General features: G+C 45.9%; 1 pseudogene; it reads right to left on the bottom strand.

Annotated features, from left to right (window-relative positions):
• Window positions 1-18899, bottom strand: part of LOC116279201 (trafficking protein particle complex subunit 9-like) — a 30754-nt pseudogene extending 11855 nt beyond the window's left edge.
• Window positions 18900-19140: the final 241 nt, after the last annotated feature.

The raw sequence follows: 19140 nt of genomic DNA, 5'->3' as shown, positions 1-19140 counted from the left end.
AAATGTTATGATAAATCACAGAGAAAAAAATGTGACAATGTGTGTATATGTCCATGAATGACTGAAAAATTGTGCTGAACACTGGAATTTGACAAAACATTGTAAAATGTTTATAAATCAATAAAAAATGTTTAAAAAAAGGAAAAAAAAGAAAAAATGCCAATTTAATATGAAAGTGATTTACAAGTCTTCCTTCTAATCATCTTCTTTGTTTCATGGCTAGTCTGAATCCCAAAAGAAATCCTTATTTCCACTCTTATAATCTCTTGAGGAGCAGCCTTCTGTTCCATCCCACGACCTGTTTAAACTGAGGGAGGTGATGCCGCCTCCCCACTCCTCTGGTCCATGGAGAGTGCTTCTCCCTTCACACTCCTGGCCCCTGGCCCACAGCTATTCCTCCTCACGCTAACAGATTGAGGTGTGGATCCGGGGAGACAAGCAGGGCATATGAAACCTTTCCTTTCCCTCCAGTGTTGGCCACCCTTGGGAAGCTCTCGGGATGCTCAGCTCCATGGCAGGACAGCCGTATGCATTATGTGGCATATCCTCTCAAGGGAAGTCTCACTGTGGCCCAGAGCTAACTGGGATTGCATGAGTCTCTAATTCTGGGACACAGTATCATGACACCCACTCTCCCATAGCCCTGAATTTCATGGAGAAAGTGGCTTCATCAGTAATAAAGGAGACATTTATCACCTGCCTGTTCTTCTGTGTCATCTCTCAGTTGGCTGCTGGAGAAAACATGTGTATAAGTATTGGGTCCCCTTAAGCCCCAACATATGTGAAGTAACAAAAAATTCTGTGTCTTAACATTGGTTCAGGGCTACTGTGTAACGGTCCTGACTCTGCTGATGCTAAATTATGGGTATAGGAACTATGGAACCTCCTCAAATATCTTTCATCGTAAAACCAGCTTTTCTTATTTTCCTGTTTCTTAGTAATTGCCAAAGACTGTAAAATGATGGCTTGATACAAAACAGGAGATAAAGTTTATGAGCCCTCTTGACAGACCCACTGTGGTAAACACTTTACATAATTTCTAATTCTCACAATTCTACAAAGCAGACACGAGCGTCCCCATCTCACAGACGAGGGAAAAACTCAGAACAAACTGACTCAGGCTCACGTGGCTCAGTGGCAGCACGTGCACGCAAACCCAAGTCAAAACACTACACCCCTTCGTATATGTACCAAATCATCTCCCACCAATTAACACAGAGCGGCGGGGTCAATACTCAGGGAATTCAGTACACTTTTCAGCTTTAAGTTGCTCCAGAGGCCGCTTCTAGCTCTTTTATAAAATCCCGGCTCACTGGTTTCTAACACTGGAAGAAAAGTCCGATTTTGCCATTGTTTGCACAGCAAGTCTGAAATGTTCACAGCGAGATGACAGAATAAAACTAAGATATAAGCAGAATAATTTTTCCAGGTAGACAGACATAATGGACATGGTTCTATCCTGAAGCACTAAGCAAAGGAATCAAAATAAAATAACGTTGTTTAAGCCTTCTTTTACAAACAGGAAAATTAAGACTGTAAGAAGGTGCAACAGCGCCACCTATGGCTAAAAAGACCTTCCAGGTTGTCGGGAAATATGCAACACAAATATTGCCTGTTGGATCAGAAACAAGAGTCAGATAACTACAAGCTTATGTACCACATACTGCACTTCGCTTCGGGGAAGGGAGGGGTATTCAGTATTTAATCTGATATTGCTTATACTCCTGAATATAAGCAAAAGACACAGGCTCATGGAAACTCATCTTAAAAGAGGAAAGAATCCAGTCCAGCCACTTCATTTTACAGGAGGGGAGACTGATACCTGGGATCTGTCCTGGCAATCCGCAGCAAAGCTCTCCTAGGCCTCATGTCTTGCACTGTAGCAAAAACCAACAGATCTGTACTATGCCTATATTCATAAAAGTCACGCCTGTATTTTTCCAACAGTAGGTAATCTAAGTATCTTGCAAAATACTTCTCAAAGTGCCAGGAAATCATACAAGTTTGATGAAATACAAAAACATTTATTTACATATTAAAACAGCATGAGATTTATTCTATTAAAAAAGTGACATGTGAAATCAATGTTTTGATATTTTAAAACCTATTAAGAATGCAGAAAAATAAATCAAAATTTTCTTTAATCACAAAAGAGAGAAGCTTATTCCCTGAAAATGACCAATGTGGATTTTTCTAAACTTAATGGTTCTGGTCAGATTCCTACTAATTTAAATGTTTGAGTGGATGGTTACACTGCAACATGAATTCTGAGTTGTAACAATACACATTCTGTGTAAATAATCTTCAAGGTCGTCTGCTTAAGGCCATTTAATTAGTCCCTGTCTCACTAGAATGATACACATTTCATTAAAACTTCATACTGCACACACACACACACACACACACAAAACCCTGAATCCTTGTTAATTTAAGCCATATTCATATATTTCATATATATCCATATTGAATATGCATCAGAAACAAGCCACCCTCTTTAGTATTCACAGTTGATCCTTCTAAACTATAGGTCATTGTGACAGCACATTTTTACTAAGCAGATTTTGGTTGCTTTGCATACAAGGCTTCTACCTCTCACAGTCAGACTCGGTAAATGGCATCACTCAAATTTCACAAATGAGGAAATGTATCTAAGCCATGTAAACAACATACATATTCATCATCAGGAAAGAAAAGAGTAAAGATTTTACTTTCAATATTCACTGACAAACTTTTCCTCCATACTAAGACTACATAAAACCAATTCAGTCTTTGTAAATTTTTCAGTCAATAAGCGCCACTAGAGAAAAACAAGCAACATCATTAGCAATGGTTGGACTTTCAAAGCCCACTGTTATTTTGCACTATAATCATTTTTAATGTCTTGTTTTTAGTGCTTACAGAGCACTAAAATAAAGAAAATATAAACTTTTTAAGTCATTACCTGAGAATGCAACATTTGTGAAAATGTACAATTTTAATTTATGCCACTCTGTCTCACATTCTCACTGGTGTCTCTCCTTTGAAGGCCTCATCAGGCTGAGATCGCTAAAATCGGTCATTTATGGGCTCACAGGAGTTCGGGAAACCACTCAACGGGAGGATGATTAGAGGAGCAATTGAGAAGGCATCCTGTGCAACCTGGGTTCCAGCCCTGAGCCTACCTCCGCCAGCTGCATGAGATTTGGGACAAGCTGCTTCATCTCTCAATCCCTCAGCTGCAAAAAAGGAGACAATGATACCTACCCTCAAACACCTGCTATGATGTAAAACATGAGGAAAGCATTTTAGCTTTAGGTAGGTGTCCACTCAGAGCATGCTTTGTCATTATGATGATAAGGATTACTTTTAATAAGTTAAGCTAGACCAAAAATTAGGAATCACCATAAAGGAGAAATATTTTAAGTCAATGAACATTTCCTTTCGAATGGATTGCAGAAAGTTCTATTGATTTTTTTAACAAACCAAATTTTGTCCACTAATTATAGATTTACAGGTTCATGGACAAGTCTCCAGAAAAAGAATTAGAGACCTCTGACCTCTGAATAGTAAGAAAGTAAAGTTTAAAAAAAAATCAGGGGGGAAATTATACCTCAGTTGAGAGAGTATGTGCTCAGCATGCATAAGGCCCTCAGTTCAGTTCCCAGTAACTCCAATTAAAAACTTTTTTTTCAAGAAATGGAGAATTAAACCAAAAAGATGGAGGACCACAGAAATTTTTTAGAGACTCAACTCAGATTTAAGATGGGGAAAACATATCCATTTCTCAGAGGAAATCTTGAGAACTATGTAAACCGGATCTGAGTTGTCTAGTCTTTTAACTTTATTCATGAATTCATATTACCAAGTCTTAAAACTACCTGATAACCCACAGTGGTGATACTGATCAAAACAGCTGCCAACACGGATCTAGCTCCTGCTAGGACTGCTCCGTTCTGACATCTCTGCCCCTGAGGCCTCACCAGGCTGAGAGCACTAACTCCGGTCATTCATGAGCATCTCGTGTAAGTCCTACATTTGTGCTTCTCACTCCCCCCTCACCAGCCCCTCTGAGGGAAGCACTGTTATCATCTTCCCCACCCGCACATAAGGCCACTGAGGCACAGAGACTAAACCTGCTACAGGTCACATCGGCATTAAAGGATGTCTGTATTTCTGCTGTTTTGCTTTTGACAAAGGAATCTGAGATATCAATTCAAGAGAGACGGTTAAATAATCAAGTCTGTCAGGTCTTCACTTCAAAGAGCAGATACTATAAATTCCTGATGTAGGATAAGGCTGCCACCACAAACTGACTCAGTTTGAAATTAATATCCAAGATGAAGCAGCGGATACACTTAAATATTCACGACTGTCAACTCCACTCACGGGTCTGGGCCCTTCACTGCCTGAACGGGGGTGAAATCCCCACCCATGTCTGGGAGGGAAGCGCGGCTCTTCCAGGTCTCACCCAGGCTTCACGGGCTGTTTCCCCCAACAGACTGTCCTCAACGATTAAAAAGCTCTCAAGATTTTAACACCATGCAAAACTGAAAGACATTTCTGCAGATGGAGCACTTTCTCAGGCTTAAACCTTTTTTTGCCTACACTCAGCAAGGGGGAGAAAAGAAACATGACTGCAAAGTCTCTGAGCCTCACCACTCACAGGAATAGAACAGCCTCAGCACAAGATAACTCTTCACATTGCAGGATGAGGAAAAAATAAAGCCGCACCCAACCACAGGCACTCCCAGAGACAGCGCTCAGCAGTCTTCTGCACACTCACGGTTGTGCAGCCCTCACCACCATCTATTTCCAGAACACTTCATTGCCCCAAAAGAACACCCCTGTCACTAGCAGTCACACCCCAACCCCCCTCCAACCAGCCCCTTGCAACCATCACCTGCTCTCTGCCTCTGCATGTGCCTATTCTGGGCATTTCAGATCACTGAAATCAACAAAATGTGGCCGTTTGTGTCTGGTTCCTTTCACTTAACATGCTGTTATCAAGGCTCGTCCATATTGAAGTGGTATCAGCATCTCTCTTCTTTTTTTTTTTTTGAAAATGTCAGTGTTTATTACAAGGTGGTAAATACTATCAAAAAGAGTAGAGAGGAGTATAAGGGGTGGGGTTTCAAATGGAAAAGGGTGGGTTGAGCAGTCAGGGTGGACTTCCCAGAGCAGGTGGACTTTTCATATTCCCCTTTATTTACTTTTTCTTTTTTATTCACTCTTATGTCTGAATAATGTTCCACTACATGGAGATACTACATTCTGTTCATCCATTCAGCATCTATGTATGGACGAGGTCCAGAGGAATGAGTGTAAGAGGTGACTAGCAGGGATGGCATTTAAGCAAAGGGCAAGATGTGCTTTCAAAAAAAGCCAACAAACAGAGGCACAAGGAAATTGAGTGCGTTTCTGAGAAAGTGCATGCTTGCTTCAGCATGACTGCCGTGCAGGGCTGTGGGGGAGAGTGACAGGAGACACAATGAGGGAGTCACCTGAAAATATTCCCCACTGCAAGCAGCTCAGCCAATTCTCCTCCCTCATCCTATATTTTAGAGCCATTTTTGCTAGGTTTTCTCTTACTTCAAGTAACAGTACTTTAGTTACACATCTGATCATCTGCATCAGATCACCTTACCTCCAAGCCACAGAAAGTCATTCACTGACTGGAGCAGCTCCAAGACATAACGGTGATGGACAAGGGAGTCCTGCAGCATCCCGGCCTGCAGGCACAAACCCCCACATGTTCCCTGGTGATGTCCGGAAAGTAAAATACATGGAAATATCTCACTGCTGGTGCACGATATCTGCCCCTAAATTGCCCCAAAATCATGGTGGCAAAGCACTACTCAACCCTCTCACTACAAAAAAAAAAAAAAAAAATAGAGAGAAAAGAAAAGAAAAGAAAAGAATAAAGCTAAGAAGGCAAATTTAGGCTCTTCCATTGAAAACCAGCAACCATCACTGCCAGTATCTGAGATGGAATGGTCCTGACTTCAAAAACCACTGTGCAGTTACTTTTCAAACGTGATAGACATATATGTAATTCACGTAGATGATATTACAGTAGGATTTTTCTTTTCGAAATTTCCAGTTGCAATATTAGCACAAGAAAGTTTATGTTTCAGCTTTAAAAAAATGAATTATCTTCCACTTTCTTAATTTTGAAACTTTTATTATTTTATAAAGGGAGCTATGCTGCATATTATAAACCAACTGTTTGGCTTCTGCAAACAAGACCTTTATGACCTCAGTATTTCAGAGCAAGATTTAATGATGCTTTGAGAAGTGGGGCCTGGGGCGCTCACTAACAGCTCTTTAAATACTGACAAAGATGTATTAAGTAATGCAAAGGCATTCACTAAGAAACCAAAGAAACTACGCCAAAGCCTTACTTTATCATTTTTAAATATTCCTATTCTTTTGAATATTAAATTTCTTAAAAGATAAGATTTTTTTTTGACAAAGACAGCAGCTGTATTAAATTTCCTCTGAGCAAAAAGCAATCTTTATCAAGAATAAATACCCCTATGGAAATCCAAAAGACGGGACGTTTCTAACTAAGTGAACATGCAGATCTCAACACAAGCCTAAGTCCTATCAGATCTCACTCGAACGAGCTCAACAAAGTTCTCGGCTACCCTGGAACTTAGCTCTTCTGTTCCATATGTTGGCTGAGCTAAGATCATCACACAAGGCAGGGAAGAGGAGGAAAGTCTACCTGGCTGCCTCCATCTGTTTTCTTCCAGCCACAAGGTGTCGCTTGAGCGACCCCGCTAACAAGCCCTCCCCATAAGGAAATCCGGCATCCACACTGCCCCTGCCATCCCCAAGTAGCCCTGACGCCCCTCTCCCACTGGTCACCTCCCAGCCTGTGAATGGTCTTCTAATGACCCTCCCAGTTGGTGGCACCCTCCCCCTCTTCCCTGCTACACACACGCACGCGCGCACAAACACACACATACAGAGCCAGGGCAGCCTTCCCAAAGCACAAATTTGATTACATCATACCCACTTCAAACCCTTCAGAGGCTCCCTGGTAGAGATCCAGCCCCACCCCCGACCCTGCTCGCCCAGCCTCACCTCAGTACCCAGGTCCCCAGTGACCTCAGGGGCCCCCTGACCTGCTGCTACTTCCCACTTGCCTCCAGGCTCATTTTCACTGTCAAGGAAGCCTTCCTTCCCTCCAACCTCCTCACTTCGGGTTAGGTGCCCCTGCTGTGTTCCTACAACATTCTACGCTAAGTCAACTTCTGACACTGCTAAGCTCTCAAGAAGCAAGTACGTTTTGCTTACTACCGTGGGTCCACCCTCTCTCCCCTAGACACTCAGAATTTCGTGTTATGAATAAATGAATGAAGGGGTAATTCTCAAATGGACAGGCAGAGCTGCTCTCGCCCATCCCGACCCCTTCTTTCTGTAGAACATCAGGAGCAAACCAGGAGTACCTCTCCTGAGGGTCACTTCCTGCTGACACCCTTCACTGCCTCCTCTGTGTCAGTTCTAGTAAAAACCAAGCTCCTCCAAAGCCCTCCACCCCTAGGCCCTCTCCAGTGTCCTCCCCAGCAGGGGCACCCTCCACCCTGGACCATAGAGTGCACTCTCCCCGAGTCCCTACCCCACAAGCCTCCAGGCCTCTCCCAGGGCTGCTCCTGCCACCTGAGTCACCCTCTTGATTCCTTCTCCTGGCTGACTGTTACTCTGTCCTCAGAACTGAATGTAGAGCCCATTTCTTCCAGGAAGTCCTCTCTGATGATGTCCTTTGGGTCTTGGCTGGGCTCCCTCTACAGCAGTACTGCTTGGCGACCAACTGGTGTTTGTCCACCTGCTCCTTTGAGACCATGACCGCTTGGAGGCCACGTGGGAAAAAGAAGTGAGATGACAGGAGGGGTGGGAAGAGCAAAAAGCAAACTCACAGCCCAAGTCCCAAATTCAAGGATTCTGTCTCAGAAAAAAAGAATAAAATGTTTCATACGTGTGTCATTTGGCTACGATTTTTGTGGTTCATGGAAAGCAAGAGCTTGGTGTTCTAGTCTAAAATCCAAGTTACATGCAAAGAAATGTATAAATTCATATCCAAAGGAAACCAGAGCTGCTCAACAACAGTTTGCAGTTAAAATCCAGAGGAATTTTGATAAAGGCAAACTCTCTCTCCTTTTTTTTTTTTTGGTATCATATAGTTGTAGAAGTATTTGTATAACTAAGACATGGCTACAGCCTATGATTCTGCACTGGAGTGTTTGCGGCTGAGGAAGCCCAGATTACATGCACTGTGTAAATGCAATCACACCAACACACTGACAGGCGCCCTAGTGGCTGAGCTGAAGTTCCAAAGCAGACAACCTTACGTTGGAAGACAACTCTAAGTAGAAAGTAAGAAATGCAGTGTTCTGTACTCAATTTCATACGTTATATGGGTCATTAAGCGATACTGCATCTTGTCTAGTGAAATTCAAATATAAATTGTCAACGTCGATTTTCTCCATCTGATCGTTCCAAGCTAACTTTGGATATCAAACCCTCACTCCATACGGAAAGCTCAGGCCTACGCTGCAGCAGAGTTACATCCCACCGAAGAAAGCCGATCAATGGAGAACTGGAGAGTTTCCCTTCAGAACCTGCTAAGTCTGGTTTTGCACCTGTACGTCATTTGTAACCATGTCATCGTCAAAGGAGTAAGACCGTACCTCTGTGGGGCGTAAAGCACTGCGGTGCTTCCGAACCATCAAAGAACACTGAGCTTTGTGAAACAGTCCTAAGGCACTTAAATCGCACTTTTTCTGAAAGACTCCAAAACTGACCCACTTCACCATTCCAGGTACAACAGGGAGGTAACGGAATTAGTAGAGAGAACATGCCCTTGATGTCTGACAAGGCCCTGCATGAATCCTGCTACAGCATTTACTAGCAGCTAAACGGACCAATTCCTTAAAACCTCTGAGAAGTCTTCCCAATCTGCAATAGGGGGCTGCCACCGACCACCTGGGAGGCATGGGTGTGAATGCAACACGCAAGTAGGGCGGCCGACTGGTACCTGACACGGGGCCTGGCTAGTTTCCCTCCAATGCCCTTCTCCCCTTTTAAACTTGCACTGTTCCCCCTGGTAAGGGTCAAGCCCCTGGAACAGACTGCCCCATTCTTCTGTGTATCCCCGGATACATGCTTTACTCTTAGGAGGCCAGGAAAAGAACTGCCTCCTCCCCAGTCACTATTAATGTTCTTAAGAGTCTGGGTTTTTTTAACTCTATTTTGCAGGGAGACTATTCCAGAACTGTCCAAGCACCATTCTCCAGGTTGGCTCCTCTCCCAGTGCCCATCACTTCCTACCTCAAATCTTCTGTCTGATTGCCTTTTGTTCATGGGAAAGAGAGTCCGCTAGTGCGAGGACTCCCTAGGCCTCCCTCCCTCTCTCACAGGTAAGTGTGACTACCTTCAACCCACTCCCTACTCCGGCTCCAGCTTCTGAGGAGTCAACCCTCCCGGACCCTGCAGACTCTGCATAGTCCTAAGACACGCACATGTGGCCATGACCCTCCCTTCAGATTTCTTCCTGGGTGGCCCTGCCCACCCCCCGGCCCCTTAAGGATAAATGGCATTGCTCTGAAAATCCCAAACGCCGCTGACTGACACACTAAAGCTGCATGGTCTGGGCTTTCCTCCAACCCAGGCACAGCCCTGCCCCCCCATCCTCAGTCTGCACCTCTCGAGATGAGCTCATCCACCTGCACGGCTGTGAACACCAGCTCAGAATGACGACTCCCAACGTGTATCTCTAGTCCGGTTCCTTCACCTGAGCCCCAGGTTCATAGACCTGAGTGCCTCTTTGAAGTCCTAACTTGGATGACAAATGGCATCTTAAAAATGCCTCATGTCCACCATTAACTCTAGACTTCAATTCCTGGCAGGTACCTCCCACCAAGGTTTTTGAGGTCACATTCAATTTCCGCTGTTCCCTCCCCCCGGCCCTGCCCTGGAATCAGTCTTGTCATTTCTGTTGCTAAGCCAGTCTCAAGTCTGGTTCTGCAGGGACCATGGCCGTAACCCCACAAGCTCACAGCAAGGTGCAGTGAGACACAGTCCTCCGAAGGGAGCTCCCTGGAGGGGGAGGCATCTCCTGCCGCTGGTCACCTCAGAAGGCACTGGATTCTCACAAAGGAGGAACAGGAGAAGGGACTCAAGGTTCTCCCGTGGTCTGAACTTTGAAGGGCCCGAGGTCTGGGGGAGCTCCTAGTTAGCTGACACACCTACCAGTGAGCAGATGAGGATGGGGGAACCCAGGCAAGGCTGTTCTCACTCCGATCCCTGGGCTCTTGGGAGCCACGGGAAAGGCCTGTGTCCAGTGCACAGCCCAGCCATCACAGATCCTAGCCTGCATTTGCCAACCCGGTTAGCCTAGACTCCTACTTGCGACTCTTACTTCTGTTCTGTTCCCCCCCAGAATGTGATGGACTCTTTCAGAAAGTCTGGCCTGTCTCAAGCGAGACCAAGTCAGTGAAGGATGAAGTGTCCACATTTGGACCAGAGCATGAAAGGAGAAACAAGGCCTCATGGCCAGCATGACGGTGGTGGCCAATCCCTTCCCCTGGGTGAGATGAGCCAGGGTGTGGGTGAGAATGCAAGGTCCCTTCACGGTTGACTGGAGTGTTGGAGTCTCACTACCGGAAACTAACGACACGGCCGTCAGTGGTGGACATCAGCTGCAACAGACACAGAGTCAGCTATTTACTGCCAACATGGGTTAAAAGTAAAGGCCGGTGCAGGGAGGCCTGCACGGCTGCTGAGGCAAACCACAGACCCGGCTCTGAATGCCCACTGCCTGAAGCAGAGAGGAAGCTACGGTCCCATTTAGCGGTCCCTATGTCCACCAGATCCAAGTGAGCCAGCTACTTAGGAGAAGACCATGCTGTCCTGATACTCAGAAAAACCAGCCTCATAAAGGGAACAAAAGAGTGCCATGGATTTTAGACCCGCTCCTGCCCCTCTATGAAGGCAAAGTAAAGTAAATGTCACGGGGAAGGTGAATGCAAAAAAAAACCAAAAAACAAGAAACCGGTGACTGCTTCCTCCAACAGCGTCCCCTGCAGCTTCTCACCCCGGAGTCGGCCACTTCCTCACCAGTGACCACCGGCCAGGCAGCGCCGTCACGCACGTCACACAGCGACAGCCAGGAACCGCGTGACGAGCATGTTTGTGTAAAAGCCAGAATCAAGCAAGGTGCTGCAGACTTTGACTTCACAAGTTTAAATACTCCATGAAATAAATCCCTCAGCAGCCGCCTAAATCAATTCGCATCTCACTTCTTCAAAACAAATAAAATAAATAAGGGCGCATTTGTCACCAAATATAAGGAGGACCAAACAGGTTCCTCAAAGCAAAGATTTTAACAGGTATCAAACACCAGTGGGTGATATGCTAACAGAGCAAAAATTCCAAAAAACTAGAATATAAAATGACTAGGATAATATATGGATCAAGGCATCTGTTAAGTTTTTGCTTTTTAAAGCGATGGAGACAGCACGGAGGGCGATCTGGCTTTTTCCAATGCAGGGAGTGCACAGCCCCCTTTTCAGACCCAACAAAATGCTCACAGGTGTTACAAGAGAAAAAGGAAAATAGAAAAAGGAAAAGAGGAACAGTGAAAATTAGAAACACACGAAAACAAAAATAACTGACAGCATTTACAAGAATTTACGTGAGTGTGATGAAGACAGGGACGCGGGGACGGTGAGACCCACCCTCACCTCCTGCTCCAGGGAAGGCAGGGGCCTGAGGGGAGCGGCGCTGCCAGGGGACCCCAACGTGGTCAGCGCCCCAAACCAAAACTTCACCTAGATGCGTGTAGACAGCTTTTGAGCTACAAAATGTGGTCACATTTCAAGCTGGACAATTTTACTCACTCCCACCAAGAGTAGCAGGAGAGAATTAGGCTCTGCTCCTGCACCAAAACATTTTTTTTAAAAATTAATGACTGTGGAATATTAAAAGCAACAATGGAGTAAAAGTGACTGGAGGAGAATGTGCTTGACCCGAGCTCACTGGTCGCGTTATCTCACTGACATTCAGATGCTGGCTGAGCCCTTATGGTACCAGAACAGACAGACCCACCAGGAGGGAGGTTTAATGCGCTGCTATATTTTGATGCCGAGAGCCATGCCTGGTACACGAGGTTCTGGGTAAACAATGGTGACAGTGTCAACCACTATGGGCTAAGCACACATCCAGCTACTCCGCCAAATCCCAAGGACAGACTTCAAAAGGCAAAAACAAGCTGGCATTCTCTGGTGGGTCTGCAGACTCAAAGCCAAGCAGTTGCTTAGCAAAAATGTCACCAGTGCTTCCTATGACAAAAGAGGAGGCACTGGCCAGGGGCTGGGGCAGGGCTCCAGGCTTCCACTGCTCACCCAGCAGTCTGTCCAGGGGAAGAAGGTGGTCCCTGCTTACATTGCACCGATGCACCTACCTTGACTAACGCCTGGGGGCTCAACAGGAGGTGACAGGTGAGGTGAATGGAGCCAACCTGGGAGTGGCCCGGTGCTGGCAGCTGTGCCCTCAGCTTTGCCCAGGCCACTAAACCTACCAACTCGTCTACAAGGAGCAGAAGGGGAGCACAGGCGTGTAGATCACAGGGTCCTGCGAGGACAAGTACAGATCATGGCGACGACATGCCTCGCCCCTTCCTTAAGCCATAGAGGCATGTCCGGGGAGGAACTGAAAATTCATCCAGAGCCCGCCAGGCACCACACGAATGTGGCACTCGGGTCCCCTGTGCCTGTTACTCACAGGACTGGTCTGGACTTTCTTTTTCTCAATTCTCTGGCATCTTCTCCTCCAACTTACCAACAACCAGAAAGTAGGATCTGATCTTAGTAAGTTCAAGAATCACAGAGCACCCCCTCCACAGCGGGCCCGGCAGCACTTGCCAGGTCCTCCTACCGTCACCTGTGGGAACGCCATGAGCGCTCTCCAGACTCAAGGCCCGAGGCCGTAGGCCAGGGGTCACAGCTTCCCTCACTCTCCACAGCAAAGGGGGACCACCTCTGGCAAATGCATCTCACCCTCTACTGCCCGAGGGACAGCACAATAGATACACAGGGAAACATAGCAGAGAGTGAAGGTTAGGCAGCCCAGAAGAGCTCGTCTGCACTTCCGAGGCAAAGTGGAGCCGTTGACCTAATCACAGGGACAAAGTGAGGAGGAACCTTTCCCTGCTCTGTCTCATAGTCCGTGACATGACTTTCCCTGCATAAGGAGCTCATTTGGAAGCCCCTGGCGGTGTTTCTGATGTCCTAACTTGGCATGGTGGCTGTCAGGCAGGGAGAGAGGGCCTGAGCCGTGCAGCTGCTGGGCCTGGTAGGCAGGAGACACCGGCTCCACCCCCAGCTCAACCAGCACCTCGTTCTGCGTCTTGGGATTCAGCATCTCATCTATAAGCAAGGGGATGAGACTGTCCCAGGGCAGGCTGTCTAACAGGAATGAAATGAGAGCCATGTAAAGAAATTTTCCCAGTTGCCACATTTAAAAAGGTAAAAAACAACAAAACAAAAAAACACTAGAAACTGATTTTAAGAACAGATATTACTTAATCTACTTTATGTAAAATACTATCATTTTGACATGTAATAAATATAGAAACTAACAAGATAGTTTACATTCTTCTTACTAGACAAGTCTCAGCGTCTGATGTGCATTTGTCCTACAGCACATCTCAGCTCAGAGCAGCCTCCTCCCCAGCGCTTATAGCATCAGTGGATGTGGCTACTCTCTTGGACATCAACTCCAGGGGTCCCACCAAGGGTCCTGGCTGAAAAGGGGGAGTAAGTGTCCATACTAACCCTAAAAGGATCTCTTTGAATCAAAGGCGGATTCACTTTTAAACGTCTGAAAACCGGCGGGCTGCACCTCCTTCCCGCCTTGGCTACAAGACAGCCCTCCTCCTTGCTGATCCCTTTCTGGATGTACGGAAGCAACCCTTCACACAGCCAGGGTGGCCGGGCCTCCAGGTAGACTTACCTGCTGTCTGTGTCCAGTCCCACGAAGTCCTCCTTCTCAAACAGGTTGTAGAGGAGTGGGATCTTGTCCCCAGACTTGTCGGGTGCCCCGTCCAGCCACTTGGTCTTGAGCATGATGAAGAGTGACTCAGTGAAGTCCTTGAACCTCTTCTGCACCACCATGCAGTCCTCATAATTTGAAGGCCACGTCAGTGCACGGCTGTTTGACTACCTTCCAATGCAGCACAAAGACAAAGAGCTGAGAGACATTAAGCGTGGTGCCACACAGCTCCTCTGCACGTGAGCTTCTAGAAGGTCTTGGCCAAGAGGCAGTCGGTAATGGTGACAAGGCCCACGACCTTGCGGTGGGTCTGGAAGTCGCTCCACCCATTCTCGGGCGCATAGTGGTGCCTGTAGTGGATACAGAGTGCCCACTGGGAGCCACACGGGCTGATCTGGCTCACCAAGGAGATTCGATTATAGATGCAAAAGAAATTCTCCTCTGAGATGATCCCAACGGCTTGGACCACCACGGGGAGAGTCTAGTGGTCCTCAGCACACTACACGTAGTCAGGGATGCTCATGTTGCAGGCCCTGCCGAGTGGGGAGAGGAGACCGAGGTACATACTATGCTGCGGGCTGCGGGCCTCACTGGGTTGCGGTGACCTGGTGTGTACCAGTCAGAAGGCAGGGGAGGCCCAAGCAAATCGGGGTTACAGTTTGTTCTCAGCGTCTGCACATGGCTATCATAGCTCAGATCACATTACGCAGCTTTTGGTCTAGGCTTCCGGCCCCTGCAGAGAAGGGTCATTTCTTGTTTTCTGTTTCCAAGCACCTAGCCCGGCCCTGATGCAAAGTCAGTGCTCAAAACTGCTGAATAAAGGAATGAATAAAGGAACTGCTTCCCCACCCCTCAGCAGGATATAATGCAAAGAACCATAGTGGGATCAAAACACCTGGATTTCAACTCCAATTTATTTGAACTCCTAAGCTACAGACTAATGGATAAGAATACTTGCTTTGTGGAGGAGGGTACAGTTCAGTGGTACAGCACATGCTTAGCATGTACGAGGTCCTTGGTTCAATCCTCAGTACCTCATTTAAAAAAAATGAAACAAATAAATAAACCTAATTACCCTCCTCAAAAAATATTTTTTAATTCAAAATTCAAAAAAAAAAACACCTTGCAATTGACACAACATTGTAAACTTGACTATACTTCAATTAAAAAAAATCCTTGCCTTACAAGAATATATCTAGATTATGGAAGTTTGCAAATGTAAAATGCCTAGGGTACCACCTGCATAAGAAAAAGGAACTGTACAAATTTACTATCCCTCATTTATGAGCTATATTTCCTTTGGGGGGGTTATAACCTCTCAGAGCTATTTTTCTCAAATTAAAAAAAAAAAGAAAACGTTACCTGATTCTCCATACTGCTGAAGAATCAGATAACCCTATGAAAGCATCTGACCCACAGAGTTTACTCAATAAATGCTTGTTGAATGAATGAATAAACAAGCAAAGTGAATGCTGCTCCCTGCCACAGACAATCATAATGGTACTGCCTGGAAATCCCAAGCCCACGTTTCACCCGACTCTACACTAACCATGTGGGTGACCTGAGCAGGCCTGTGTGTTTCCCTAAACCCCAGACTAATCATAAATAGAAATGAGGGCAATAACACAAACCTCAAAGGGTTAGTGAGTCAGTAATGAATTGTACCCCAACATTGCAAAATGGAACCATTAAAGAAAACTGGGCAAAGAGTCCAGAGGCCCACTCCATATTATCTCTTGCAACTACATGGGAATCTACATCAAATCTCAAAATAAAAAGCCTAATTATTTAAAGAGGCTATTGAGATTAAATGAGCTCACTGTCTCAAATAAGGAACACAGAGTACAAATAGGACAATGCCCAGCCCATGAGATATACGCAGTAAACTTTCCCACTGAACCCACTGGTCCCTCCAACTTCAGAGCACAAGGATGGGTCCTTGTGGCTCGAGGCCACTGCACCTGAAGCTAACAAAGCTAATGGTCTCCACTTCCAAGAGCCCCTGCCACCACCCTAGGTCTAATTTTGTACTTCTAATTCTTTTTCTTTTTATTAAATAGAAATCCCCAATTGCATAGCCTTTAGGTCACCAAAACCTGACCACAGAGATCATGATGGCAGCCCTCCTTGGTGAAATAATAAAATGAAAAGCCATTTCCAAAAGACCTCTGTGTAAATCTACTAGGGAACTTCATCCTGGACTGAGAGGAAGAGGACTGAGGAGGAGGGGGCAATCTGGGGCACACAGACCCACGGGCCACCTGTACCACGATGGACTTTAGACTCAATCCTCACCCTCCAGGATCTTCAAAATACACACAGAGTGCTCTGGACGAGATTTTATTTTTTTAAAAGAAATCCCTGACTCCGTAGCAGGTCTTGTACCTACCGAGACACAAATGGCTTATGTATATAATGTTTCACAAAAGCCTTAAAATATTATCACCTCAACTTGACACATTAAGAAACTGAGGAAAAAGAAAAAAAAAGAAACTGAGGGAGAGAGGTTTATCACATTGTACAAGATTAGAGAGAGGCCACGTCAGACACCGTATTTAAACCCAATCCCCTGCTCCAGTACTCACACTAGAAAGTGTGACATACTGCCCCTTTCCTGCCCTCTCACTGCAATAAATCTCTGAAGAGTCTTTTCTGTGCCACCTGGAATCACAATCACATCAATTTTCCACAAACTGCTATGTCACTCCTTGGAGGACTTATCAAAATCTAAATGGTTGGGATGGGAGGAGAGATTTGCATTTTCTGTTTCTCAAAGGAAACATGGCTTTAAAAGAAACTGAAAAGCACTTACCTAGTCTAAGCCCTGATTGTGCAGAGAAGGAAACGGAGGCTCAGAAGAGATGAGGAAAGGGCCTTCTTAACAAATATTGCCTCAGCGCAGCACCAAGCCAGCCCTGGGTACTTCTGGGGGAGGATCTGGGAGGCCCAGGAGAATGAGTGTTAGAAAAAGGAAAGAGAAGAAGCATACAAGGCCCTGTCTCTACACCACCATACCATGAAGTTCCACCAAATTACCCAGTATGGGTGCAGCCAAAATTAAGGTGGGCTAAACAGGTCATGGAAAACAGGAAGTCTCAACCATAGTGGAAATTCCAACACTTACTATGTTTTTTTTCCCAGTTCAAGCATCAGCTCAGTGGGCGCTCCATACCAGGGACTACACGAGGCCTGGAGTTGTCACAAATACAGATCTCTATTATCACGTGTGCAAACCACACACAGGCCCACCAGAGGAAAAACGCCCACAGATAAGATGGAATTACTGAATCTGAAAGTAGCCAACCAGCATATATTACTAGCAAAATTGGTGCTGCTAGAAATAGACTCATGGACATAGAAAGCAAACTGTGTTTAGCAGGCAGGAAAGGGAGGATTAACAGATACACATTAATAAATATAAACTAAATGACAAGGACCTACTATATGGCACAGGGAACTATATTCAATTTCTTGTAATGAGTTGTACTAAAAACAACCTAAAACATATGTATATACATATGCATATGTTTATAACTGAATCTCTGCTGTACATCTGAAACTAACATTGTAAATTGACTAAACTTCAATAAAAAATAATTTTAAGAAATAAGTAAAAATAAAGCAATGCCATTAAAAAAAAGTAAAAAACACTGTAATCCCCTTAGCTGTAGGTGGTGGAGAACTCTGTTTGCTAGCACCAAGTCCACTGGATCACTCCAGCACTGACTGTCACCCTTTCTGATCATCAGTCACTTGGCTTCACTGAGGTTATTTTTCTCTCCTGTGAAAGGCTACAGTTGCAACTAACGATGTATAGAATCTCATCATTCACAAGCCCAACAATTAGTGAGGACTTTCCATGGGCCAGGCTCTGGAGAGATGAAAAGATAGGGTCCCAGATATATTCATGGATAGAAGAAGTTTATGCCATAAAGACACTAATTCTTCCTACTTTGATAGACAGTTTCAATGCAATTCTGACTAGAATTCCTACCAGATTTTTCATGGAATGTAACAAGTTAATTTATGCTCAGGAACAGACAAGAAACTTCTTTAGAACGACCACTGGGAAGGGGTGGATAGGTCATTCATTTCCACTGCTCTTTCTGAAGTAATGAAAACGTTCTGGAATAATAATGGTTGCACCACTGTGAATATGCTAAAAGCTGCTGAATTGTATCATTTAAGTTGGTGGACTTCATGGTGCGTGAACAATATCACAATAAAGCTGTTATATGAAAAAATATTTATTGACAATTATTTTTTACTCTATACAACTAGTCTGCCCCACAATTTAAGAAAAACAAAAAAAACAAAACAAACCAGATTTTGCCAGGAGCTCTTTAGGACTGCAATGTCCGTGGGTCTCCAACGCCTCTGGTGGTGCTGTTCCTGTTAACACACACTAGCTGGGCTGGGCTAGTTAGGGACTGTAACTATCTTTTTATGATCTACGGTCACACGTTTCACCCAGGGACAGGGAAGGAAGGAGGATATCACAGCCTCATGCCTTCAGCTCATTTTTAACTGAACAAAGCCTAGCTTTAAACACTGTAATCCCTCTCAGTATAAAAACACGTGACATCAATAAGCACCGCCATCGTAACACCTGAAAGTGTTCAAGGAACTTACCTGGGGCAGAAACACTGAGGGAGGAGATGGAAGCTCGCTCAGCACTGGCGCTCCCTTTCCCCGACTCCACCAGGAGAAGCTGGGCTTTACAGCTGGTGACAGTCAGCCCGGGGAGCAGCGCCCACGCCGCTGAGCTGGTCCTCAGGGAGCGGGAAAGGGAGAGGAGGGCAGCCCCGGGGTCACGGGGCAGGGAAAGCGGGGGGTGGGGGACGCGGGCTGCAGCCCCGCTCGGAGGCCAGCCCCAGCCCCAGCCGCCCGCCCCCATCCGGGTCCGCAGACCCCGCCCACCCCGGACACAGCCCGCCCAGGGGCTGGGGCGGGTCGGCGGCCAAGGAGAGGAACCCCGGGAGGAGAGGACTCGCAAGCGGGAGAGGGGAAGGGGACGCCGGCCGCGGACTGAGGGGAGCCCGGCTGGGGCGAGAGGCGGCAGGTGTACACCTGGCCCTGGGCAGCTGTGACCGGGGCGCCGGGGCA

Source organism: Vicugna pacos, unplaced genomic scaffold (genome assembly GCF_048564905.1).
Source record: "Vicugna pacos unplaced genomic scaffold, VicPac4 scaffold_65, whole genome shotgun sequence".
Classification (NCBI taxonomy): Eukaryota; Metazoa; Chordata; class Mammalia; order Artiodactyla; family Camelidae; genus Vicugna; species Vicugna pacos.
This window is presented reverse-complemented; position numbering and strand designations above follow the sequence as displayed.